Consider the following 27,571-nt stretch of genomic DNA (forward strand, 5'->3'; position numbering starts at 1 on the left):
GAGATGTAGGTATGTGTATGAACTAAAATATACATTGATTGTAGGGAGAGTGTTACAGAATAATGAGCAGCTGATGATTACAAATGCACAGAGTGATGAAAGCACTCTGTTTCTGCTTTTTGCATGTGTTCTGATCCTGTTTTGCTTTACTGACTCCCTGACTCTAGTGAAGGACATTTGAATCAAGCAAAGAGAGAGACAGATAGGTTTTGTGCAGTGCAGAGACACCCACTGGTATATTTAAGTAAAAAATTACCCTGCTTCAAAATGTGTAAGACAGCCATCTTAACTTCTGGCAATGAAATCATAAAGTGAAATTACTGAATGTTAGGGAGGAACAGCCGTCAGACAGTACTGTAAGTGTTAAATGCACAGTGGCAGTATATAGCAGCTTGTGCTGCACATCAGAGGGGACATGCCACAGCACTTCTGCACCAGCTCATCCTAGAGCTGACTCTGTGCTTTAGAGCTTCTAGCAGCAGATGCAGCCTGAGGCAACTGAATGCCATTCAGAGCAGTTGTAAGACTGCTCTAAATCCTGGCAAGGGCTGAAACATGGTCCTCACCATAAGAAAGCAGTTAAGGTGTCTAAAAACTGACGCTCATGTAAGGTCCGTGCCAGAGATTCAAAGCTCACTAATACTTCAAAAGCCTTCTGTTTCATGACTATATACTGGGACATTATGCATATCTAACCTGTTTACCTTAATATGCTGTTTAGTCTTTATTTTCTGTTTTTTTTCTGCACTTTTGTTACCACCCAGTTTTCTCACTGGCATGCAATCTCTGTCCCTGCTGCTTTGAGAGCACACCAGTGGTTACAGCTCTTCTCATTGTTTTTATACACATACAATGGTCAGTATTGGATTAAGACACAGAAATTAAAGACCCAAGTTTTTTAAATCTCCAACTGGAATGATTAAATGAAAATCTATTGGGTTGGGGGTTTTTATGAACTATCTTTTTTATTCTTGAACAAGCTTCAGATCCATATGGTTGTGAGATTATGAGATCACTGAACTTGACATAACCGTATTTGGTGCAATCAGCAAACAGTAAAGCCATAAAGTCAGTGCTATCTTGTGTTTTAGACTTCATATCCTTTCAGACATGTGAGAACTACCCAAGATGACAGCTATAAGTGAAGTAGTCCTCCCCTCCTTACCTCAGGTGGCTGGGAAGAAAAGGAACTGCAGAAACCTTATTTTTCATAAGGGGAAATGTATGTTGCTTTGGTGTTACTCCCACCATAAGGATTGATCATGAAGAAACAAGGGGCCTCAGGCAGAGGGCCTTGGACTAGCTGAAGTTTTTCACTCTCTGGTTGTTACTGTCATGCAGGTGGTGCAACCTAGTGAAGTGTTATTTCTGCTGTGCCTGCTAGTAACTGTGTCTTATCTGTCACTCTCTGTAAATATAAAGTGTCATGGTTGCAGCCCCTGCTACCACCAAAAATTGCATTTCATATACAGGATGAACTCATGTCTCAAAACTTTGCAGGTCTCATGTTCTCTTCCTCATGGGTCCTTCCTGAAGAAATTGTCACAAATTTGGTAACTCGTGACTCCTCAGTGGATCACGTCTCCACTTCTCTGGACCTGTTCATGACTATATACTGTGCCAATATACTGGACCTGCTTTCTGCAAGGCAGTATGCAGCAAGTCCCATATTTGTCTTTTTTCTCCCCTCTGGGAGTTTTGATTTCTGCAATTTATAATGTGGAAAATACCCTAGGACTTGGGCTCAAAGGACAAGTAGAAGCTTTTTAAAAAAATAGCTAGTCTTTGTGGTAATGAAAAATAATTAATATGGTCCTACATAGAAGATACAAAGTTCAGAAAATAAATTGAGGCTGAAGACAAATTGTGTCATTTCAAAATCATTATCCTAGTTTGTGAGGAGGGTATGGACTGAAAGTTTGACCCTGGCTTTGCCGAGCACATCCCTCGGCAAAGGGATCCCGAGCATCACGACTCTTGCTCAGCTGCACCCTTGAGGTCTATCCCGTCTCCTGCCTATTTTTGATGCGGCTCGTGGATGCCGGCGCAGTTGAGAGCCACCCTCGGGGGTGGGGGCAGCAGCTTAATTTAGGCTTCACCCGCCTTTTGGGCATGTGCAGCGCGCACGGCTGTGCCCGTGTGGCTGTGCCTGTATCAGTCTGTGCCCGTGTCCGTGTGTCCGTGACTGCGTGTGTGTGTGTGTGTGTGTGTGTGTGTGTCTGTGAGAGCAGCAGCCGCACAAGCTCCCTGGACAGCGCGGGGTGCTGTTCCACCTGCACTCGTGTCACGGCCAGCGGGACGGGCGCGGACGGAGGGACGGGAGCCCCCGTCGCCCCCGGCCCTGCTCACCGTCGCCCCTCCCTCTCTGCAGAGGCCCCTCTCATCCCGCCCACCGCAGCCAGAGCTGCCGGCCGGTGCGCACCTCCGCTCCACGGCATTCCTCACCCCACTTTCACCACACTGCTTACAGCACGGCTCTCCTCCCGCGCCTCGGGAACAGGGGACGCGAACACCCGCTCCCGCTCGCTCCCCCGCTCCGCCTTCATCACCCCCGCTCTGCCTCACCGCCCCGCTCGCGCGCGCTCCCGCTCGCTCGCGCGCGCACGAGTGACATCACCCCCGTCCAATCAGCCGCCGCCGCTCCCCGCGCCCCGCTCGGCCCCGCTCGGCCCCGGCGGCCCCGCGCGCGGCCGGGGCGGGGGCGCGCGGGCGGCTGTCAGCCCAGCCGAGCCGGGCGAGGACGCGCCGAGCCGAGCCAGCCGCGCCGTCCGGGCAGGGCCGTCCGAGACGTGCCCGGCGCGCAGCGGAGGTGGGGACGGTGCGGGTGACAGCCCGGCCGTGCGGCGGCACAGCGCAGGTAGGGCAGGGCTCGCTCGGCAGCGGGGTCCCGCGCTAGCGCGGCAGTGACAGAGCGGCGCGCGGCCACCGCCACCGCGCGGTCCTGGGGAGGGGGCACCGCCCCGGGTGGGTCCCCTCAGCGGCGGGCAGTCACAACTTTGCCGGTGCGGCCCGGGAGCCCGGGGATGTGGGGCAGGTGCGGGGCGGCGGGGCAGCCCCGAGCCCCGGCACGGCCCGGGGTGGAAGCCGTTCCTTGGCGGCGGCCGGGGGCGGCGGCCCTCAGCCGGCACGGGAAGCGGGGCGGGCAGGGGGAAGCCGCCCCCTCCCGGGGCGCCTGCCCGCTGGGCACGGGATTACTCGGCGCCCCGGGCTGCCGAAAGTGAGCCGCTTGCCCCGGGTAATCCCCGGGCGAGTGCTGTCCCCGCCGATCACGGGCTCGGCAGGGGATGCTGGCTGGCGAGGGAACGGGATGCTGCCGCAGGGGAAGCCTCCTGCACGGTTTCCTCTCCGATTCCTACGGCGCACGTATGGATTTTGGCAGCGTGTGTAAAAACGCGTCCGTAGCGTGGTCTTCCAGCATCATTTCAGCACCATGGTCTGTGTGCCGGAGCAGCCGCAGCCTTGCGCCCTACGCTGATTTATCTGCGGTTTGGGTGTGTTTAGTGGTGAAAAGGGTGTCGCTTTTTGTTTTTGTTTTTTTGGTGCAGCCTTCTTGCAGTAAAAATAATAGCGTTTCACTTTGTTTTCTCCTTGTAAAATGCTAATAATGCCTTTTTTCAGTGCCGAGTTTCCGCAAATGTCAGTAATTCGGGGCGGCTGTAGTAAGCTGCTGGTGGGGGCAGAAATGCCATTGCTGAGCTCCGCTAAAGGCACCTGGAAGGGCTGAGCCTGCCCGAGGGTGCCGCGCCTGAGCTGCACCTCGGCGAGCGGCTCTTTAGGAATTGCAGCTGCTCCATGAAGCGCTGTTTAATTCTGCTTATGAAATCTACGGGAGATTATCTATGCAGTTAATCAACTATGCTCCATTTGGTAATGAAAGTAAATTGTGACCTCCGAGCTGCGAATGTTTTTGAGTGTTATATTCTAGCACAGTCACAGTTATGTAACAATTATAATACAGTTATATTAAAGCACATAAAAAGGGTTTGTTAACGTTTTAAAAATAAGCCATTATTAGGCTGTACAACTTAGAGAAAAATATGCCTTTAATATGCAGCCACCTGTGCAGAGGTGGCTGTATCAAAGAAGGTATTAATATTTAGTTTCACTCTTTTGTATAGAATTACTTGTAAATCAGTAAAAATCATGAACACAGGCCTTGCAATTACATAAGACAGGGGAAAGCTTTCTGAAATAACTTGAAGTTATATAAATTCTGTTTTTTTCGTCTACCATTAGTAACTTCTAAATGCCCTTGTAGTGCAAATACTGTAATACTGCAAATCTTTGTGAAGGAATAATCTTTGGCCCATGTTGTATAAATGAAGATAGACAAAATTCCTTTAATAAGAACTGTTTCTGAAAACTGTTGATAGTATGAATCTCTTTTTTTTTTTTTTTGGTCATTTACATTTAAATATGTGCTATTTGTTATATGTAATCAGTTGCTTTGTTTTTGTCTTTATTAATAGTTGTCATCATAAAAAAATATATCTTTTCCATCTCTAAATTTTGCAAAAAATAAAAATAACCTAATCAAAACATTTCTGTCTTGGTCCATATTTGTTTTATCCACAATGCTGTTCTAAACCAGCAAGAGATTTACAATTTCACTTTTGAGAGGTGCTAAAAAGTAATGCAACCTCAACACTTCATGGTAATGCAAGAATCTACTTGATTTTATAGAATTTTAATTGAGTATCTTAAACACCTTTTATAGAGAAATCCCACATTATTAAAGTTATGGAACAAAGAGGTTTTAAGTGCCTTTTTTAGCACTTCTGGTACAGTCTTAATTACATGATCACATACTATATTTTTTTCCCACAGGAATCCTGTCTTTCACTGCATGAGATAGATTGATCTCACTTAAGAGAATTCAGTATTTTTCATTGATTGTTGTGCGAGCCCATGATTTATTTATTCAGTGTTACTCAGCTCTGCTTTGAAGACAGAACTGATAACATCTGTATAAGCTTTGCTAAAGTGCTTATCTTTATGTGATCAGAATGCCCCACAAAGTATTAGTAGTTTATCAAACACTATCTGAGGTGAGACAACACTTCTACAAATGGTGAATGAAGGCACAAAGAGGGTTAGGTGAAAAGTATTCACTCATTTTTGGTGTCCAGTTTGAAATTTCTACAATTCTTGTAAATATGTTTGCTCAAGTTAAACGTGCTACTGCTTTTTGTAATAGTCTTGCGTGCTCCGCATCTGTGAGTGTATCTGCAGAGTGGATGGGGAAAAAGAGGAATTTACAGTTAATTGCAAACTACGGAAGTTTTAGGTTAAATGGTTTGCTGCATGACGGTAAGGGGAATGAGGAAACTACAATAGAGAGAATGTTAGCCATTTTAGTCTTGGTGGCATATTACAGAGCCATTGCCCCTTATTCTTTCTTCAAATTCAGTTCTTTGGTAGATAAAACAAAAGTCCTACCTACCTTAAGTTCTGTATCAGCTTCAGTGGCAAGGTAACTTTGAATAAGAAGCACATGTTTATTCAAGTACTGTAAAAAAACAAACACCCTCAAGGGAAGTTGATTATGGTTGCACAGACAACAGTTTGTCATTATATACCTCTTGGCTGCTTGATTTAGTAAACTTAATAATGTTCTTGTGTTGTTTGTGAAGTAAAATGTGCATACATATCCCATAAATATACTTAAAACCTAGTCAAATAAATTTTAGGAATTTTAAAAAAACAACTAAACATGCCAACAAAAAACAAACCAAGAAAAATGCAAAAAAAAAATCAGTTTTCCAAGTAAATTTCCTACTGTTTTACTGTATTGGACCTACAGTGGTTACAAAGAGAATCAGAAAAGTTTAATCCTTCACAAAAAGCTCCTGAACTTTTACCGTCATGAGTGATATTATAAGAGTGCAGTCCCTCTTATGTACAGCAGTGGCGTAACTTGTAGTGCATTTGCTTGGGTAGTGGAAAAGTGGTGGAAGACTGAAGTTCTTTGTACAGTAGACTTTAGAATGTGTTGTGGTGCATGAGGGCTCTTTTGCTAGACTTCTGCAAGCACAGTCCTTTTCACTTCATCATTTGTATGTATCCTAATGATGGCACCTTTATTGTCCTGTGCCGGGTCTCAGTCTTAGTGTTTTATGTATTCCTGGTCTTGACCATTCCAAATTTTGGTTTCGTATCTCACCCAGTCCTGTCTCCTTGCTTTTTTCCTGTCAGCTTTCCTTCCATTTACTTGCTTTTATTCCTTGGAGCCTCCTTATCCTGATTTGCTGTCAGCCCACTCTAGTCTCCTTTCCTCAGTCTCCAGTCACTTTTTCTGTGCTTTTAGCAGACATTGCTTTCAATTTTTATTCCTCTTCAGAGATTGTAAGGTGGCTTTTGTTCTTCTCCATTCAACACAGTACTTTCTTTTTAGAAGTTGCTTGGTCTTTGTTATATTTTCAGAGATAAATGAAAGAACATAGCATTAACTTGAATCTTGTCTATGCCAATGGCTTCAAGCCATAGTCACAAACATTTTTTGAAGAAAAATGATTGTGGTTTTCCTCCATTGTTACTTTTAAAAATTGAAATCTTAATTTTTTTGATGTGGCATTGAGTGTATGTTTTATATGCATTGGCAGAGGGCAAGGACGGACAGGACACTTCGTGACTTTACAAACTTGTAAGTAATAGTAAACTACAGAAATACTAAGCAACCTCAATAGTCCTAATTATGGAGAGAAATCAGCAATTCTGACTGTAGCATATCCTGTATTTTTGCTTAACTCAGCTAAGTTTTGCAGGGTTCTGTGCTGCCAAATAAAATAACAGATGATTTGGGTTTTGTTTGTATTCATACTAATTTCTTTCATTTTATCTCAAGGATTTGTTGCAACCTCTTGAGACAAATACTTAGAAAAAGATGATGTAAGCATCTCACTGAATTGAAATCTGGATAACACTGGTGGAATTACCACTGCACCATAGTGGTTTTGTTTACATAAGGTAGTCTTTTCAATGTGGTAAAATAGTATTTGCAATAACTTAGTAGCTCTTGTGTCTGAAATAAGGGATGTGGCTGAGCTATGGTTAGCACTACAGACAGAATAATTAATGAAACACAGTATGTTAAAATGAAGAAATACAAATAAACATATTTGACAAGTTTTTTGCTTTTATTTATGTAATGTTTTTATAACTGACACATAGCGGACAGATTATATGTTGTTCCCATGCAAATGAGTTAGCTTGGAGCACAGAGATCAGGATACAGTCATGAAATGAGTGATCTTTTTACAGCTTTATTAGAAACATCCTATTTTACCATAGACAATTCAATTTTCTCCAGTTCAGCAAGAGTTGAACAGAAGAATTACCATCAGTTATTCCTTGTCAAGCCAGTACTCAGAGTTGTTAGATGTGGACTTGAATTTACTGCTGCATTAGATTCTGCATGAAATTGGTTTTCTTCTCCATAAAATATGAATAATGCACTTCAGCTTACCAGCTGCTAAATTTAATTTGTTTGTAAAAATCAAAGAGCGATGTTTATGTGTTCAGTCGAGCATTGGAACAGGTTGCTCAGAGAAGTTGTGCAGTTTCTCTCCTTGAGAGCTTTCAAGACTGAAAAAATAAAGCCCCTGTAACCTGACCAAATGTCTTAGCTTTCAGCAGGAGGTCAGGCTGCAAACCTCCTGATGTTTCTTACACTATGAATTATTCTATGGCATTCCTTTTTCTGACTTCTCTTACATCTTGAAATATCCTGTGAGGTTATTCTGTAATTCTCGGGGGGCAGGGGGAGAAAGTCAATATACAGTCTGAACAGTACTTTCTGAAAGGATGGATAGCTGTGCCAACAGACAAAATATTCAATGTGTGAATGAAATAATGTTACAGATGGAAGTCCCTTTATAGTTTTTATTGGTAATTGTATTTACATGCACTACTAGATTTGCTGTGGATTAGTTAGGCTTGATGTTTTATTACAGGTCTGTTTTCAGGGTGGGATTCAGAAGCTTCCCAATTAACACTTATGTTGTAACAAGTTGTAGTTCTTCATCTTTAAGTTCATAGGAAAAAAGGATCAGGTCTATTGATACAGCTGTTCTTTATGAAAATTATATTTTTCATACAAAATCGCAAAATCTGAATGTAAATATTTAAGACAAACACTGATGCTGCTAAGTGGAACAGGCTGTTCATGATGTCTCAATGTTGTTCCTAGTTATGGTGCTAATCTTTCTGGGAATGATTGGGATTTACTGAATGGGGAGATGACTAGATGTCTTAAGCACAGGGACAACAGAAGAGTGACTGGTTCTAATATATCAGCTTCAGTGAAATGGGAAATTCTGTATTTTCCACCATCAAGAGAGAAATCCATGTACTTTTTAATTTTTTTGTACTGCAAAACCAGTGATTTTTGTTTCTTTTAGTGCCTACTTTTAATTCAATGAATATGTGATGTAGTGATGAACATGTAACTTTTTGAAAGCTGGCTTGATTTTATGAATACCATAAACTAACCTTTCACATATAGTTTTGTTTTTCTCTATGTCTTTTCTTGAGGCTTTTCATGTTTAAGATTGATCAGAGCTTAGGAGAAATAAACCATTTTTTTTTTCTGTATGAAAAGAGATGCTGACATATACCTCAAATATTTGTTGATGAAGACTTCCTTCTAGTTACATGTATGTCCAACTAGAATGCCTTCTTTGAAACTTGGAATAAAGCTGACTTTGTTTTGATAAAGGCAATCAGTTGTCCTGACAGCTATTCACTGATAAGACCTTAAATAAAGTTAAAAATAGATTAAATGTATCTATGTTGTAGAGCAAGGCTGTATTTTCCTTTTCCAAATATTATAAGCAAACTTGTAAAAGTGCCTAGAAGCATAATGTACCTGTTGATAAGGCTTGCTTTTTCTAGACATGTGAACTCCCTGCTGTTACTAGTAGTACTACTTAAGAGAAAGCATTGCATTTTTTTCACTATGATCATTTTTGAGCAAAGCAAAAAGAAAATAATTAAGATAAATGAGAAAGAGCTGCTAGAAATAACACTTTTTTTGTTTTCTGAATGTCTTCTGAAGAATAAGGTCATCTCTCTTTTGTACTATTGCCAGAAGCCCAGCTCCCCTTTCATCAGCAGTCTACAGTTTACTTCTTTTATAAAAATGAACTTTGGAATATTGAACAGTGTCCACTTCAGATTTTCATTATAAAGGAGCTCCCAGGGAGACCAGATGCTGTTGAAATAGATCTTGGGAAGCCAGTCATTCTGAAATGCCCCTTTTTTCCCCCATCTTGTTGTCACTTCCTGAGCTCTCTTTGCTCTGTATTTTTATTATACCTTTTCCTTCTGACTTTTCCTGACACTGAAATTTTTCAAATTTTTTTAAAATGTTTTGAAGAAATATCCAGTTGTGCCCCTTAGACTAGGTATAGCCGTGCCCTGAAAAATGCATAAGCAGGCCACCACAATGGCAGAATTAGTCTACAACTTGACTGTAAAAGGTTGTTTTTGAAATAAAGGTGAAAGTTCAGCACTTACTGCACTTTAAAAATTATGTATGGTTTTGGTTTTGATTGCTTTAATTTCTTTCTTGACATAAGTACTCTGCAAGTATTGTAAAACAAGCAAATAAAACCCAAACAAAATCATTGAAGGGTAATTATTGGAACGGTGCCAATGCTGACTGCCATTCTAAACATCTGGGGTGATACTTTGTTGTTTAAACATTTTCTGTTTCAGTTTTGCGTTAAGTCCTTCTTAGGTGGATTCTTTGGATACTTTGGTTGTGGGTTCTTTATTACTTGGGGTTTGTTTTAGTCAGTGTAGGAGTGAAGGTTTATTGTCAGAGTTTAAGGCAATGCTGAATAGAATCTTAATTCCTTTACCTCTTAATAATAGTTCATTGCCTCTTTCATTTCTTGGCGTTGTTCTGCCCTGTTCAAAATTATAATTTTGTAAATGTTATTAATGCATTAACAGAAAAATGCATGTATGTGGCAGTTCCTATCACAACCAATTTACCTGACATGTCTTGTCTTTTTATAAAGAGATTATATGTGTAAGCATATAGGAGTTTAGTTGAAGAATTAATTTCCTTTTAACTAGCTGGTATTTATAAAATAAGAGTCTGGAAAGCACTGAAAAAACTTAATTAAAAATATTTTTTAAAAAATTTTAATTGATAAAAATACTTAGCTCTTATTTGACACATTGACCTCATCCAGTCACTATTACATTAACTTATATTCATATATTCAAACTTTATCTGTATACTTCCCCCCATGCACTTATATTTGTTTGAAGATACTGAAGAAGAAATTTACCTCTACTAAATACTACCAAAAAAAAAAGTGAAGCAAAGTAGATAATCTCAAGTAGGATGATTTTGAAGAATTGAATTTAGAAATTACTATATTCATTATTAAAATGTCAGTGTAAAAACTACTTTGAATTAATAGCATTTTATTACTGAAATGAACAAGTACATTTACTTGGTAGAAGATGCTTTTTATTCTTTTGGGGTTCTTCTGTCAATATGTGCAAAAATGAGTCATTACTTAAGGAATTTCTTGGACTGAAGGATTTTTCCCTGTTTCTTCTTGTAAATTTCACATTGACTATGAAACAGGAGTAAGAATACTACAAATTGTCCCTCTGGGATAGTAGAGTGGATAATTGTTTTAAAATAGTATATAGCTTTTTGTTTTTAAAGTGATTGTGATCTATGTTTTATTAGCTAAGAATAGTTGAAATAACTAGAGGGGTTTGAGTGAAAAAGATATAATTGCATTTTTATTACCAGCAATTTTTTGGTTCATTTATTATTTGGCTGGGTGATCCCAAAATGTGGGTTTTGGGCATAAAGGAAAGTGGTATATGTGAGAAGAAAGGGTTAATTTTCACTTAACTGTATAAGTGAAACACAGAAAAAAGGCAAATTTGATTAAACCAAGGATTTTGTTGTGAAAATGAGAGTTTACTTATCTGGTGCTCAGAATGGCAGAGATTGCTACAGAAACCTAAAGGCATAAAGAAAGTTTTGTAGTTAAAACAGCCTCAGGTTTGTAATAAAGCACAGCTGTTGGCACTTCCGCTCACATTCTTTTATAGTAATACATTCTGTGGGTTCTCTACAGACCAGCTGACCCAGTCTTAAATGTGGCTGAACCATAAAACCTGTTTTGTCTCATTTCTATGAGATCTTATTTGAACCATTCAAAAGATAAAAAGGCTTTATTTTTTCTTTTCTTCGGAAGAGTTAACTCCAGTCAAATGTGATGTTTGTATCTGAAGTTACGACATCTTCATACAATCCAGACTTTGCCTATGCATATACTGAAAGGAATCACAGAGTAGCTGCATAGGATTTATTTATATTTTTTAGACTAGGACAACTCTGAAAGAAATATACTTCAGTGCATTACCATATACTTACGTATTACCTCAGTTTTATTTGCATTCATGTAGCAGGCTTTTGTGACCTACTAAATATTTTTAGCTGATCTTATCCTTGGCAATGTTGCTAACATAGTATTTAAACTGACAGTGATTGGATAAAGCCTGCAAATAGTCACCAAGGTTTCCTCTGTGTGTGTTATGTGGTTTTTTGTTTTTAAAAGGCATCAACAAACCAAACCCCTGAAGTGAACATCAAGCACTCTGGTATGGTACAAGTGCCAAGAGAAGAAAAGAGAGTACGGAAGGAATATATGTGGTTTTTCGGCTACTGTCAAAAAGTGCTAGTATACCATTAAACCAATGAAAACAGGTCAGAATTTATGGTTGTGTGATTATTTAATACTACCAAAGCACCTACATATTTTATAGAACAGAACTAACCTGCTTTCAGATATTCTTTCCAGACCAGCTTGAAGGAAAACTGGATTAGGACAGTGAAGGATATAAAGAACCTTGCAATGCAATTTCTATTCCAGCAGTTTAGTACCTTCTCTAGACATCCGCTTAAGGTTAGCATGCTTCTGGGTAGTACAGTTTTGATACTTGTTTGTGACTGTCTAAACTGAAGCACTCCAAACATTTAGGATATTCTTGGCCTATTTTTCAAGGACTGTCATGTTTAATGAGGTATTAAACCTTTCTTTATAAGTACCAAGTGCCTTTCTAAAAGGATAAAACATTTATTGTGTGGGTACTGGCTAGATACTGCGCTATTTAATGGGGTGTGCAAGCAGCCAAAGGGCAGTTATTTGGCATTTGTCTTGGATCCATTGTAATCTAAGATAATAAAATAATTTAAAAGGAAATATGGTGATATGTGTAGCTACTAAGTTAAATTTTTGAAATTTTGGTGTACGAACAGGGAAATTGCAGTTCAGCTTCATAAAACATAGGTAATCATTCCAAAGAGTCCAGGGGCTAATTCTTGCCTGTTCTGGGAGAATCAGTTGTTAAATACATATTCTCAGTATTTTTTTGCTTGTCAGTTGATCTTCCTCATCTGAAAGTTTTGTCAGAACACAAAGTTCAGAGTTAAAAATAGGTAAATTTACATGAGAAGACTTTTTGTTAGTAGTAAACATTAGTCCTTTAACCTTTATCATCCAGATGCAAGTTTGGTATTGGACTGAGCTCTCTCTGGCTGATGGTGTTTATCGTAGTATAGAATATCAATATTTAGGTATTGTGAGTAACTTCACAAAACACAGACACTTGTGCTTCCACTAAACAATCCTTCAGGATGTTGCTAAGCACTTACGTAAAAAGTGTATTTATTTTTGTGGGTTCATGTCTCTTAATCTACAGGGTAATCTTATTGATTCTGGCTTCATTATTCCCATTCTATGGGATCTTTACCTGGGAATTTGTTTAGTACATATGAAAAAATTCCAATGTGTTTATTTGGGTAACATTTTAAAACTTAATCTTCCTGAAAAAGAGCAAAATTTTCTGTTGCTGGATATACCAATTTGATGCATTGTTTGTCCTCGTACTTGTCTCCAAATTCGAGGCTCATTAAAACTTGAAAACCAGGCTTTCATCCTGGATTGTTCTTTCATCTTCCCTGGAAGTTCTCTTGATGGCCCGAGAACTTTGGTAGATGCAATCTCACATCTCAGGATAGGGAGTGATGAGAAGCTGGGTCAGACGAGGCAGTAGCTAACAAAGGCAAACACACATTTCTTAATTTACCTAGCTTGTTCTGTTCTTCAGTCTGGAGTTGTTTGCATAAGTTTAAATTCACATCAACAATTTAAAACTAGTCTGATTTTGCCCTACTCTGGATTAGGATTGCTCATAAATTTGCTGACACTGTTTTCTCAGTGCAGTGGGATATAAAAGCAACAAATATTTGTTGCAGATGTTTAAAAATACTCTCTTACCATTTTGCAAACATTTGCAAATAGTGTTTTGGTTAGATTTTTAAAAATTCTTTAATTTTGTTAATTCTGACTGCAGAAGTGTATGAAAACATTGCTCTTCTCTCTGTTGGTCTAGTGACAGTTGGCAAGTGCTGGCTCCCAGTGAGAGCTGTAAGTTGCACAGCTTGGAAATTGGCATTGAAATTGAGTAAGGAAATTGCCTCCTTCTCTTAGGCTACAATACAGGCTTTCTAAGACAAGTTCTTTCTCTTCTCCTTTTCCAGAGAAAATCAACCATTATTAAATTTTCTTGAAGATAAAGGGCATGCATGTGGGCAGCATGAGAAGTACTTGCTCTCTGAATGACTTGTGTCACTAAGAGCCAGCAGCTCAGTCTCCCCTCTATCTCTGAAAACCAGTCTAAGAATGTTTGGAAATTGAAGAGCGTGCTGATTGAGAAAAACTTCAGGGATACCTGTGTGAAATGAAATGAGTGGCAAAAGATATTGCTGTAGAAGGAAGAAAAAAGTTGTCAGTCTGCAGTTATACAAAAAATGTCTTCTTTCCCTCTTCTTAAAAATCAGATTTCTATACTGTGCATCTGAAAATATGATTCTTTACTACTTCATTTTTAGTTTCTTTCATTTTTTTTGGTTAGTTGGGATTTTTTTCTTTGTGTGTTGTTTTATTTGTTTGTAATGGAGCAACAGTGAAATTAATAGTGAGGTTTTTTTTGGGATATTACTGTTGAGAGAACCTTAAGAGTGTATTTTGCTTTGAACAGTTAGTTATTGGAGATTGTGGCAGTGTATATGGATAAAAATCACAGTGCACTTATTGCCAGAGTCAAAGAATTCAGAGAAATCTCTCATACTGCAAGTGGAGTCTCTTCATGCATCAGATAGTAGATCTGACCTGATCATGTCTTGGAGTTGGTAGTACCTTTTCTTCTTAATGTAAGTGTGAAAAACCCATTTGTTTGAGTACATTTCCAGAGACAAGTTGTATAAAGAACAAAATTACATGTTGACAAAATACTTTTTTCTGGAGGTGTCATAATGCATGTCAGGGTATGCAGGAGATTAAGTCATGATCTCATTTGGAGCATCCAAACATGCTTGTAAATTCTTTTTTCTCTGATAAGGGAGTGAGTCAGAGAGAGATAGATTCCAGTGAAAATGTATTAGAACAACTTTTATCAATGGAGCTTTTCCTATGGCTATTATTAAAAGCAGATACTTACATTGTACATTTGCTTGGAACTGGATTTTTATGACAACACAACACTTTTACAACTGATACTTCATTGAAAAACTTCAATGGGGTATCATTGACCTGTGAAACACTTTTTTCAAGTTTCTTTATCTTACTATTATATTTAGAATTGAGCTGTAATCAGTTTGAATTTTGAATTTCCTGTTTGTATTCTAATTTACTTCTGTAGAGGTTCTATTATTTGTTCCACTGCGACCAAGTTCAATTCCATTTTTCAATTGTTACAAAAACACTAACAAACAACATCACATCACGTCAAATGCATTTCATAACAATTTTATTTAACCTTTTAATGCAATTCCAAAACAAATATATTTATTATAACCAAGTGAACTATTTCTGCAGAAGCAGTCATTTTGAGATTGTTCTTTCCCTTTCTTAATCACCAATATTAATTATTTTTCTCTTTTCCAAACTTTTATATTTTTAATTTCTGCCATTGAAGCTTTTGCTACTGTGAGACTTCCAGTTGATGCTAAAAGTGGAAAGAAGCTCAGTCTAGTGGTTTACCATTATTTAATTTACATTGCACCCTCTGAAATTTTGTACTTCCTAGAAAGATACAGAAGAAGGTTTTATGGATTTTCGCTGATATTGGCTGGTTATTAGGTCTGCCATTAATCACACTTGTGCAAGTATGCATTGGGAATAATTTAGCTGATATCAAGGGCGTGGCACTGGCATAAAACTATTTTTTATGAGCTTTGTCTGCAGACAACTTTGGAGATGAGAAGTAATTTACACAACATCTTATTTTATCCACAAAAGTATAGATTAATTCAGCTTTTTAGCTGCTATTAATTGGACAGCTTTAAAAGTACTATTTATTCAAGATGGAAAGATCTGACCTGTAAATGTTAAGAGCACTACAATTACTATTCTGTCTATGCTATTCAATATTGCTCTATCAACTAATTTTACTACATAAAATTATTCCCATATATTGCATTTCTATATGCTTCAACAATATCCAAACCCTCTCCTAAGACGATTCCCCTATAATCCACTGTCTTAGCACTGTTGACATGATACAGAACATGTAGTGGTCATCATCATTATGATCACCGTCAGATGGTCTCTGAGTTTTTTCCTGTAGTACTCACTTTCCATAGATAGATATGCAGACCAATGATGAAATTGTTTATCACTGTGAAAAAGCCATTTCACTAGTTCTGTTTCATATGTTGATTTGGCTGCAAATGGAATTACTATATTTGAGGAAGAATTTTGAAAATACTGCTTATGGTTAATACATTTCATTACTGATGGGTCATAAAAGCTGAGAATGCAGATAAGTATAGGTTCTGCTTTCCGCCTCTGAAAAAATTTCAATTTCTTGTGAGTGTTGGGAGGAGATAAAAAACTAGTTCAATTTACCATTGTATAAGAGAAGTATATTATGTCTCTGCTTTTTGGTGTTCCTGGGTACTTAGTATTTAAGATATCCTTAGATATAGACTGAGAAATAGTATGATGTTTTAATTTAATTTCTAGATTTTTAATTACCTGAACCATTTGCATCTGTTATGTTCCTTTAAGCATATTGTCTGCAGTGTTCAGTTGATGGTTTCACTATATGGGGTTGTCAATTTAATGTGATGAGTAGCTCAGTAATTCTGGAGTCATTCCATACTTTGTAACTCTATGGTGAAGTGGGAATTCCATTAATTCTTAAAAACTAGTTCAACCTCTTTCAGAATTACTAAACTTTATTTTTAAATATTAATTTCTCTGAATCTAGAAATTTTTAAAGAAGCTGCAAGTAAAATAGAGAATTAGATTTAAATAAAATAAAAGATGTATTCTCTCAGGGACATAATATTTGTGTCTTACTTTGTTTTTTTAATTTTTGTTCTGAGTAATTGTGTTAATGTAACTAAACAATTTGAATTTGTCACCACTGTTAATATGGACATGTTATGAATAAGTGTGTGAATACTTTGGGAAGAACACACTGATCCCACAACTACTGTCTGAACAGTGCAAATCTCAATGGTCCTTTAATAATAAGTTCCCTTAAACTGTATGTCAGTGTCATTTATCTCCTTTCAGCTGCCCCTGTAGCTTGGTTTAGCTCACAGACATGAAGAGTCTCACCACATAATCCCCTAAAGACAGTGCTTGTATTTGTTATCTTTCTAGGCACAGTGTTTTATCTCCTGTGAACCCATTTGATACGGGTTTCTGGTCCTTGCACAATTGATATACCAAGTAATGCCCTTGTAGATATTTGCATGGAGGATTGTGAGCATGCTGCTTTTGTTGATGTCCTGTATTTTAGACCATTTTTTCCCCTTTTTTCCCCAGTACTTAAAGCTATCTAAAGATTTAGGCACAGAAAAAAATACAACAAAGTTTGATTAATTATCATAGATGCAAAGGAGGAGGAAATATACTGAATTTCATTGCCTGATGACATGAAGATCTATTTCAGTTTAAGTTAATAAGTAATGCTGCAGGGGTTTGTTTTGTTTTGGGGTGGGGTTTTTTGCATAATGGGAATTTTAGAATGCTTATTATGTTCAATTTGGAGCAAGTTTTATGTTTTGTTTGGGGATTTTGGTATCTGTTCAGACAAAAATATTCTCTGTCACTGTATTCAGACAGATGGTTGTCCTGTACAGTATATTCAAAGATGTTCTTTTCTCAGGGACTACATTTCAGCTTTGACTGTTGAGAGTTTGGGATTACATTCATTTTCCCTCTCGGATTCAGATGCTGATGTAGCCCCTGGAGACTAGTCTTCTGGTTATCACCAGAGGCAGTAAATGAAATCTCTAAAATGGAAGAAGTAGGTCATGGTTTATGTTCTGGTTTTAGGTTTATCACTAAGTGGAGTAATAGAAAAGTCAATGCATACTGAAACCTCAGGGCATCATTTGCTGATACTGATACTGTCATGAGGAGGAGTTTGTCAGGTCACTGATTAAGTATTTGCATGATTTGGTTTCATGAGAAAAGAGATGATGATGATGTTTCAACTTGAATATCTAGTCAAATATAAGTGAGGGTTGCCTTTGACTTTTTCTTCCACTATGTGGATGTGAAATTGATTTCAGTTTATTTGCATATGAAGAATTTGCTTTTTAATAGAGATCACCTTTTTAATGACTTGGTAAATTCTAGGAAAAATACATGAGAAATCACTTAAGAAAACTGTCACCTTGTACAACTTACTACAGCTTAACAGACCTCATTTAGAGATCTCTTACAAAACAGAAAAACCATCCCCAGACTGCTGAAATGATCCCCTGGTAGAGATTTGTTGTTTATTTGTTGATACAAATAAACGTGAGTGAGCCATCTGAACAACCAGCAGTCTAGAAGTCCTGAGGCACAAAATATGTCCCATTGAATCAAAATGGATGCATTGTAGAGTTATTAAAATATTTTGCTTAAATTTTACATTCATTTTGAGTATTTGTGTGGAAGATATGGAAATGTATTCAACTTTTTTTTTTTTTTTAATAAATGGGAAGGTAATAGATTTCTTGTTTCCGCTCCCTAGAAATATATTTCTGTCTTTAGTTCCTGAGAACTGAGAAACTAAATTCTGTTTACAGACTGTGTTTGTGAGTTCCTGTAGAACTTAGCAAGAAGTACCATAAAATGTCTAGAAAAACATTAAAAAACTAGTTGACTAAAAAAATATATTTTATAGTGAGTTCCCATCTTTGTGGTAGCAATAGTGTAATGTTTCTCTTTAATTTAGGAAGACAAAACCAGCTAATTTTCTGTCTAAGCATCTGAAGTGATCTTAAAAATAAAAGGCAATAATGGAAGCTTGTTTGGAAAAAAAAAACCCAAAGTGTTTGGTTCTTGTGGGAGACTGTTGTGTGCAGATTTTTTGTTGGTGTTTTGGAGATTTGTCTGGTTTTGTTTCATTGAGTTTTTTGTGGTTTTTTTGTTGTGATGTTCGTTTGTTTTTAAAAAGACTTCTGCACACTTCTTTTCCTGTATTCCAGCATAGATAGCAAGACAAACTACACAGATAACTTCTGTGTTCTGAACCATAAGACAGTGGGGAAGCAATGTTTTGTATTCTTGTAGTTGGTTTTCTTTGTTTACATCTTTTGCATATGTGTGTCTGAGTTACCACTTTATGCTTGTTATAAAAGTATTATTTTGTCATACTTTTAAGCTAGAAGTTATTTCAGTTAATAGAATTCACATATTGCAGTATTAGTGTACTGGTGACAGTAGACAAATGGACAGAAATTTGGTATTTTTATCACACATAAATGGCAAGAGTGCAAAATACACATGCTTCCTAATAAAACTCTGAGCATGTCAGTATGATAGCATGCTTTGCTTTGAGCTGACCTGCTGTTTTAAATAGTTGGGGGAAATGATACCTTTAATAGCATTTTCTTTTTTTAAAAATAAATAATAAGATTATGGGGTAAAATCTGATGTCACTGATTTTTTATTTCCTCTTCAGTCTGAGAATATTTATGATTTGTAGTTATATGATTTCTGTTTCATAATGTAAGCTGTTGATCTGCCTCAAAAAATGGAAGAGTGCAGACTCTGCAGTGGTTTGTTAAATACTGTTCTGCCACAGACAACTATCCCAATTAGCTTTAATATATGGCCTTTCTTGTAGAGCATTTGATTAATCAGTTTTACCATGTTTTCTTCAGGAAACTTTTCACCTGAGATTCAGCCTGTCTTTTTAGATCTGCTGTAAGGCATCAGTAAATAGCTCTTGCCCCACTGGTAATTCAGGCTATGGGAGGGTATGAGAAAGCTTTCAAGAGATGAGATGAAATCTGGGAGATGTTTCAGGAGAGGGCATTCCAGGGGCTTTGTTCTTAAAGAAGATGCCTGCTAGTTCTACCTTTTGCTATAGCAGAGCATAGAACAAACTCCTGGGAAGCTACTTTAATCTAACATTAAATGACAGTTTTTCATCTTCAAACTACAGTTATTTAATATTTGTGGAAGTCTCAACTCATTCAAATGTGCCATAAACCATGTCCTTATAAAAATGGTTGTGTTTTGTTTGTTTTTTTTTAATACCCTATGTGGGAATGGCATGCTACTTGGTTCGTTCCTGAGTTGTGATATGCAAACTTCATGCCTTGGCTCCTTCCAGCGGTTCCATCTGAATGCAGGCTGGCTGGCTGGACTGCAAGAGAAGAGGCATCTGAGCAGAGTGGCCAGGAGCCCCCATGGTGTAGGTGGCCAGACTGCCAGAGCAAGACAAACTACATCTGGAGGAGGGGCTGGACTCTGCTCGTACATGATGCCAAGTATTTCTTACATGGGATTGCTTCTATTCTTTCAAATTTGTTTCTCTTTCATTATGATGGTCTCATTCAGGCAAAATTAATCTTAACTTGTATGCAACTATTTCCAGTTTTGGGGTTTTGGGGGGAAATTGAGTGAAAGGGGATGCAAAGTTAGATACTCCAGGCCATGTGTATTTGCCTGACTTTTCCCCTCTGGTCTCAGTGGGTTCAGCCTTTCTCAAGGTTAGAGCGTAGTTATACCTTGAATTATATAGTTATAGCTTTGAATTTCCTGTGCTTTGAGCAACAGATAACCAACACTGTTCCAATGGCAGCTTTCCAGTAGTACCATGAAAGAAAAATTCCTTCAGGGTGAAAACTCTTCTGTAATCGTTGCCATGGAAACAGAGAACTGCATGATTATATGGATTAATATCTCAGCTACATGTAAATGTTCTGCAACCTTCTCTGCTTTATCATTTAGGAGAAACATTGATTCTCTAACCATTAGTGCTTTCAGCTCCATTATAGCTTAGATTTGGGCCAAACCTTTAATACAGACAAATAGCTATCTATTTAAATAAATGGTTTGATTTCAGTCCTGCTGCCTGTTCATGAATTTAGTAGGCAAAATTGTTTTTCTGTTGTTGTTGCATAAGGTTCATTTTGTAGTTTAATTTAATGTAATCAATGCTTCAAATACTGTACTAGTATCCAGGGGATATGACTACTTTTTTCCCCATCATTACCCCTGTGACATTTCTGGTAAAAAAGATTCCTCAAGAATATTCCAGAGAATCTGTAAGACAGGAGTTACAGTCAAATTGATCGTAATTGCCTCAATATGCTGCTTGTTATTACTGGAGGCAAATTATTCTAGTGCATTCTGGTCAGGTAGATGAGTCACCGTGCAGGGTTGGAATGTCAAATTCCTCTATCCAAGAGAGAATTAAACTTTATTTATTTATTTATTTTTTTTTTAATGTCATGTTAAACTTGACTCAATGCCAACTGGTTTATCTTTAAGAAAAGTTAGTATTACACCAAATTTTTTTTTTTTTTATATTTTGTATAACTTCATGGGTACTGGCAGCATAATTACTGATCTTTTAGATGTCCTCATTTCTGTGGAGTCACTAACATGAAATGTGACCTTCTAAAGATAATTTTAATCTGATCAATTTCTGTGTAGAACAAGGTTTTAACAATATATTTTTATTTCATTCTGATGGAGGAATTTTCACTTTGTTCAATGGCAGTGTAAAACTATTTACACTGAAAGAAAAAAAAAATGCATAAAAAGATCACCTCTATTCTTATTTCTCATATCTAAGTTTTGCTTTATAATTGGATTTATTTATCTAAGCACTGTCTGGATTTACACTGAAGATTGTGGTGTTTCCATTGGCCATGCCAGCTCTTGGCCTGCTCACCCCTCTTCAACCAGAGCCTAGTGAGTGACTCTTTGTGGTTTCGACAGTTTGGTGCATAAGTTGGGTTGAAGTTGAAAGAAATTGCTTCATGAATATTATGATATTAGTGAGATATTAGTTTATTTTGCTTTGCTGGTAACTGAAACATATCTTAAGTCCTGTTATACTTATTAGTTCTAATATTCATCCTGTTTTTAAGTTTTACTGTGGAAAGACCAAAAGGACTGTCTTTTGTGTTTGAAGTGACATTTTGTAATTAAAAATTTATTCTCTTGTAAAGATGTGACTGTGGATGGAAGTTAATGTCTACAGAGAAAGTAGTCTGGAACAGACAACAAGCTCTTTTTTATCTTGAGAACAATACATATGGTAATGGACTGTACACAGAGCACAATGACTTTAGTGTGAGGGTGCAGATGTGTAGATGTATCTCCAGATACCTCTGTACATCTGGATATGAATTATAGATACATAGTTCTTAGTTAATAATGTTCATTATTTGTAATGATGTTGTAGTTTGTACTTCAAATGTTAGGTACATTTTCATGAGCTAAGAATTCATGTTGCCACTCATACATGTGTATTGAAGTATGCATGTTGTATGAAAATTGCATGCTTATTGCTTCCAGATGCTGTGCAGCTTTAAGGCAATGTCAGTACTGCCAGCCAGAGCATCTCCATTTTCAATTGTGGTGACTCTACTGAGGCAGGGTGGGTGCCAAAAAAAGTCAGTGTCTATATGCTGAGACCACATTGAGATAATGTTCAAAATTTCAATGGGCTTTATAGGTAAAGAAGACATCTTAAATTCTGTGTGGTTAGACTTGCTGCTAATCTGAAATTGTGTATGCAGGTCCTCTAATGAACACAAAAAGATGAGCATTTGAATATTACCAATGGAATTAGCCAAAAGTCTGATACCAAAGAAAACTATGAGCTTTTAAATGGAAGAAAAAATAAGTTTCACAAATTTTATCTAGACATTTAGACTCAAGATGCTACCAGTGCTCAGTTAGAATCACAAACTGTTAACCACAGCATTTTTGGAATACTGGTTCTGCCTAATATGGAAATGTTTAGGAGTAATATTCAGTCTTCATACCTCTTGCTGGAAATAACCTTAGGAACTCTTGCCTTGTAACTGTACTATGCTAATCAAGAGAACTATGTTCAGCTGCTTGTCCTGCTAACTTGGAAGAAGGGTTTCTTGCTGGGGCATGCAGAAACAATCCTGAGCATAGTTCAGGTGTTAATATGATCCCAAACCATTTCCCAGGAGAGAGTTTGTGTCTGCTGGGCTCTGTTGTGTAAGGTTGCAGTAGTGTGGATATGGGCTATGGCAGTGGAACTCTATGTCAGGTAATATGGTTCAGAGCATCATTAATTTCTAAAGTAGACACAGCTGTATAACACAGATTAACTTGAAGAACATACCAAATTTTTAAAAATTCCAAGTATTGTGTGCATTGGCCAGATATTTAGCAGAAGTGACACGTATACGAAGGTCTTTAAAATCTGTCATTATTATTTTCCATCCCTCAGAACAATATGTTTAATTTTCTCTTCTTACACTCTGGAAAATTTTTATTGGTAACTAGGCTCTGTATTATTCTACAGAAGGCATTTCTTTGTGTTTGTTGGCTTATAAATGCATATGCAATATAATGGGCCATCTGTGATTGCTTTAAGTTAATGGCTGAGACTGAGAAATATTTTCTGTATTCATAGACAAAATTCCTGAGCCTGGGTGAGTGTGGATTTATCTGTGCCAACAACCTGCTAATCACATTTTTCTTTGGGAGTTTGTTCTGAAGCTGAAGAGAGTTGTAGTGACTCACTGTTGATTGACAGATGACACTAGAACTTGATCTTTTACCAAGGCAGATCTTCTTATGAATAAGAGAACTTGTTTTCTGATTCAAGAGGAAGAAGGGGTTTTGAGAAAGAAAGTTTCTGAGTTGTACTTGTGCTTCTGACCTAATCACCTCTTTAATTACTCAGCGACACTGCTGAAGTGATTTACAGGCTCATGGCAAATAACAGTGTGGTATCAAAGCCTGCAACAAACTCAAATCTATATCACACCAACAGTCATGTCCACAAATTGAGATGAGTAGTAGAGTTCTAGTACCTGGAGAACTGCAGTGCATACCAGGAAACACTTGAAGAGTTGTCCTTCATGAGAAAAAGATGTGATAGTTGATTTAAGAGACCCCATCCAAGGACAAACAGGAGAGCATAGTAGATCTAGCTATACTGATTATGTCACTTTCAGTATTTAGATTCAGTGTGTTTGTTGGCCAAGCATACACTCTGCATTTGTAAGAAGGCAAAATGGCACATCCCTAGCTATGAGGAAAAAGGAATGGCCACCTTCTCATCTGCATGGACCAGATCTCTGTTTTCATCACAGTCTGAGTGAGAGACTACAACAAGCATCCTTAATATTCTCCAGCTCAAGTGGAGTGTAATTCACTGACCACTGGCCGGATATAAGATTTTTTTTCTGGATAAAATTGGGTTGCTCTTAGTTATTTAATTCCACTTGAATTTCTTGTTCTTCCCTCCTCACCCACACTGGCCCCTTCCCCCCTTCCCTCAGTTCTCTAATTCAGAAATTCAGAAATTTATTTCAAGGTCTGTTATTTATTTTGCTTACTATTCTGGAAATGTATGGCTCCTAGAGCTACAGGTGGTGATCCTTTTGATTTAGGAAGTTGTCATCCTTGTTTTGGGAAAAAAAATTCAGTACAAACTAAATCCCATGGAAACTCAGGACAATATAGGTGCATAACAGCAGGTGCCTTTTCCACTGTCAGAAACATTACTGTTAGCAGTCATAAACCTGCATGACCTAAGTTTAAATTCACTTAATTGGGTTAATTGCGAAGGAGACAGTCTAGGAGAATGATGCTCAACAATAGCGGCAAAATATGCCTGTGCTTCTGAAAAAATTATTGAGCAATTAACCAACAATTTCTTCCATGCTACCACACTGATGAACTGTCAACAATGCACCTAGATAGTGTAAGTATGCTGCAATTATAATTTTGCACAGAGCACAGATCTAAGTAGTTTTAGAAATGGTACCATAAAATTAAAACATTAGTTTGTTACGAAAGGATGTCTTTTAGCCAAAGCAGATTGGCATTGTTTTTGCCATGAGCCAACACTTCTGTTTTGTCATCTCCAGGATAGTAACTGCATTAACTGGGACAGAGCCACACAGAGGTCTTGGTGGCATACTCCAGTATAAAAGAGAAAACAAGTACTGTTAAGTCGGCACAATTTTGCCTAAGAAAAATTAGGGGGAAGCTACAAATACACATTTTCAGATAACAAGCTTCCAGGCTTTGTCATTAGTTCATGCAAACCTCACCCACTAACAGACACCTCTCCTTTGTGTATCTGTGGAGTGATTTTGTTCTTTTTTCCTGTTCAGTTCAGGGTGAATAATTCCCATATCCCATTAAACTCTTCACCTGTGTCATTAATCCTAAAACTTAGATGTTCATTTGAAAACAGTGTCAGTATACAAGTATCATAAAGTAGGTCACATTAACTTTTACACATTTTTAGGATGAAATGATATTCTGAATAAATGACCTTGAAGCATATGTTTGAGCAAAAACTATTCAGAAAGGCCTAATGTAGCTGATACTAAAGTAAAAAATGAATTTTTGGTCTTGGTGTAATTGTTCCAGAATGTAAGATTTATTTTAAGGGAAAGCACTATCACTTAGAACAGGTGAAAGACTAGGTGTGCTCATGGAGAATCCCTCAAGGTCCTTAAAGTAAGCCATTTGCTCACAACAGATAGTGGATGAAGAATTAAAAAGGATGGTAGAGGCAAAGAGGATAAAAAAAACCACAGGCAACAATGATGGATGTTCTTAGTGTATTAGTTCCTGTTAATTTCATCACCAGTTGTACTAGATACTTCTTTATAGGTGAAGTGTCAATATTTCATTATTTTGTGAACTGGCTGATGTTTATTGTGCCTTGCAAAGAGGTGTCATAATAAACCTCAGCCTTGCTTTGCATTTAATTTGCATTTATTGGTGTTCCTGCAGAGCTAAATGTTGTAGTAAAGTGGAACATTAGATTACCTAATTAAGTATTTCAGAGGGATATGTGCTAAAAATAAAACTTTTAAGCAGTAGCAGTTGGCTTTTCTTAGTAGTTCTATATGTGTAAAATATAGAAGACAACTTCAAGCCTATACTTGAATAGGATTTATTTTAGTAGTGTTACTTACAGTCTGCATCATCAGGGGGATTTTTCCAGTTATTTATTTCAGAACTGGATCAAGCCCAAAAAATGACTGTACCACTTACAATCTCCCAACACTTTCATTGTCAATTATCTCATTTTTTATGTGGCCTTCAGTCCTTAGTGGCAGTGGTTAACCCTTCCAGAGATACGATTTTCCAGTGTGTTGCATGCAGCAGTCATGGCACCGCATGGCTCTCAGAGGACTCTGCGACATTTGTTTTCCAGCAGTGATAAAACTGTCCATTGTAGTTTTGCTGACAATCAGCAGTGTGATTGTGGATTTATCTGGTACTGTAGAAATGTGTGACACATTGACAGCTGCAAAAATAATTTAATTTTGGTTCAATACAAGTATACAGCTAAGTCCTTAGTAATAAAGCAACATTTATAAAGTCAATATTATGATGACTTAATGCATCCACAACAGTGTAATTCATGTTTCTTGGAAATTAATGATGACGCAAAAATTCTATCACATGAGAAAATTATAAGATGCAGGTAGATGAATATGACTAATGCTTTTCTAGGTTGAATACAACTTGAAGTTTGGTATTGAATCCTGTGAAAATGTGGTTGTTTCCTTCATCAATTCAAAGCTTCATTAATTGCATTTAATACTCCATAAATCTATTAAATGAAAGAGCCTTTGGATTTCCTTAACAGAGAGGAAATATGATGTGTTGTGGGTGGAAATGTTACTAATACTTTAATAGCAGTAATCCTAAAGTTATCGTGAAATGTAAGTAATTGAATCAGCACTGTTAAACCTGAAGAGTTTTTGTACATGTATGGGATTATGTTCGTGTTAACATGTGAAATTGTGAATTAGAAAAAGGAGACCTTTTAGCTCCACGGAATCACAGAATATTTCAAGTTAGGAATTATCTAATCCAGCTCTCTCTACAGCTATGTGAAAGCCTATATAGCCTTATGAGAAGTCTCCAATTTCATTTATTAATCATATGAAATAATAAATACAAATTTTATTACGAATTTTTGTTAGTGTTTCGTTTATTTCTTGCACATACATTCCAAAGCAAAAGAATTTTTTTCACTACTGTGAAAGATCTGAAGGCATATAGCTCATGCAAAAATATTTTGTGGTCTAGCAAAAACACCTCGCAGTGACATAAGAAGCTCAATTTCTTTAGTTTAAGAAGAGCAGTTCAGATTTGACTTGATCAAAGGTTGTGAATACCTGCAATGGGAAGAGAAAGCTACTGTTAGAGAGCCCTGTAATTTGACAAAGTGCAGCAGGACTGTAAAGCTGGAATTTGAAAATGCAAGAAATACCAGTAAAGTAAAATGTATTTTTTTTAAAGAGAAAATGATTAATTTTATTAATTATTTTATTAATTATTTTTAGTAACTATTAGATTAACCTTAAACAAGATGGAGTATTTCTTAAAAGCTGTGTGTTAGTGCTCTCAGAAGTTATGAGACTTTCATGCAGTAATTACTGATGATGGTTGGTGGTATGCATTATACATGCATTATACTGTTACTATGCATTAAACTGTTACTGTGGCTGTTTTGGTCATAGAGTCTTTTTCAAGTGCATGTCCCAATGGTCCTGTCATTCCTCTGTTTTGTTGTTATGGAAAACTAAAAGTATAATTTGTGGTTTAGTGGCCTTAAGTGTTAACTACAGCGTATATCAGCAAGAATCCCTTTCTCTGGCATATATGGCTTTTCATAGTATATTATGGCAGTTTATGGGCAAAGCAAATTACAGTAGTAGTACAGCAGTAGTACTCAGCTTCATAACTGAGATATACAGGCAAAAGAGCTAAACTTGGATTTGTGGTAATGTTAGTCCAAACAGAAAACCACTTTCGGAAAACCCAATTTATCAGAATCATTAACTGTATATAAAAGATTTAATGTAATCTTTGTAATTAATTTAATCTATACTATATGAAAACAAACCTAATACGCAACAGCCTATATTTTTTTAAGTGAAGTATTTTAAAATCCATCATAATGTTGTCTTACTTTGCAACATTTTCATTGTTTATTTATTATAGAGTGATATGATTGGTTTCTTTCTGTACGA

General features: G+C 37.2%; 1 protein-coding gene across 1 annotated transcript in view; it reads left to right on the forward strand.

The window, feature by feature from the left end:
- Window positions 1–2,731: 2,731 nt before the first annotated feature.
- CNTN1 (contactin 1) overlaps window positions 2,732–27,571 on the forward strand; it is a 207,860-nt gene continuing 183,020 nt past the window's right edge. Inside the window, exon 1 of the mRNA XM_015629012.2 lies at window positions 2,732–2,857. The gene's annotated coding sequence lies outside the window, so the exon portion shown is untranslated. The remainder of the gene's footprint in view (window positions 2,858–27,571) is intronic.

Source organism: Parus major, chromosome 1A (genome assembly GCF_001522545.3).
Source record: "Parus major isolate Abel chromosome 1A, Parus_major1.1, whole genome shotgun sequence".
Lineage (NCBI taxonomy): Eukaryota > Metazoa > Chordata > Aves > Passeriformes > Paridae > Parus > Parus major.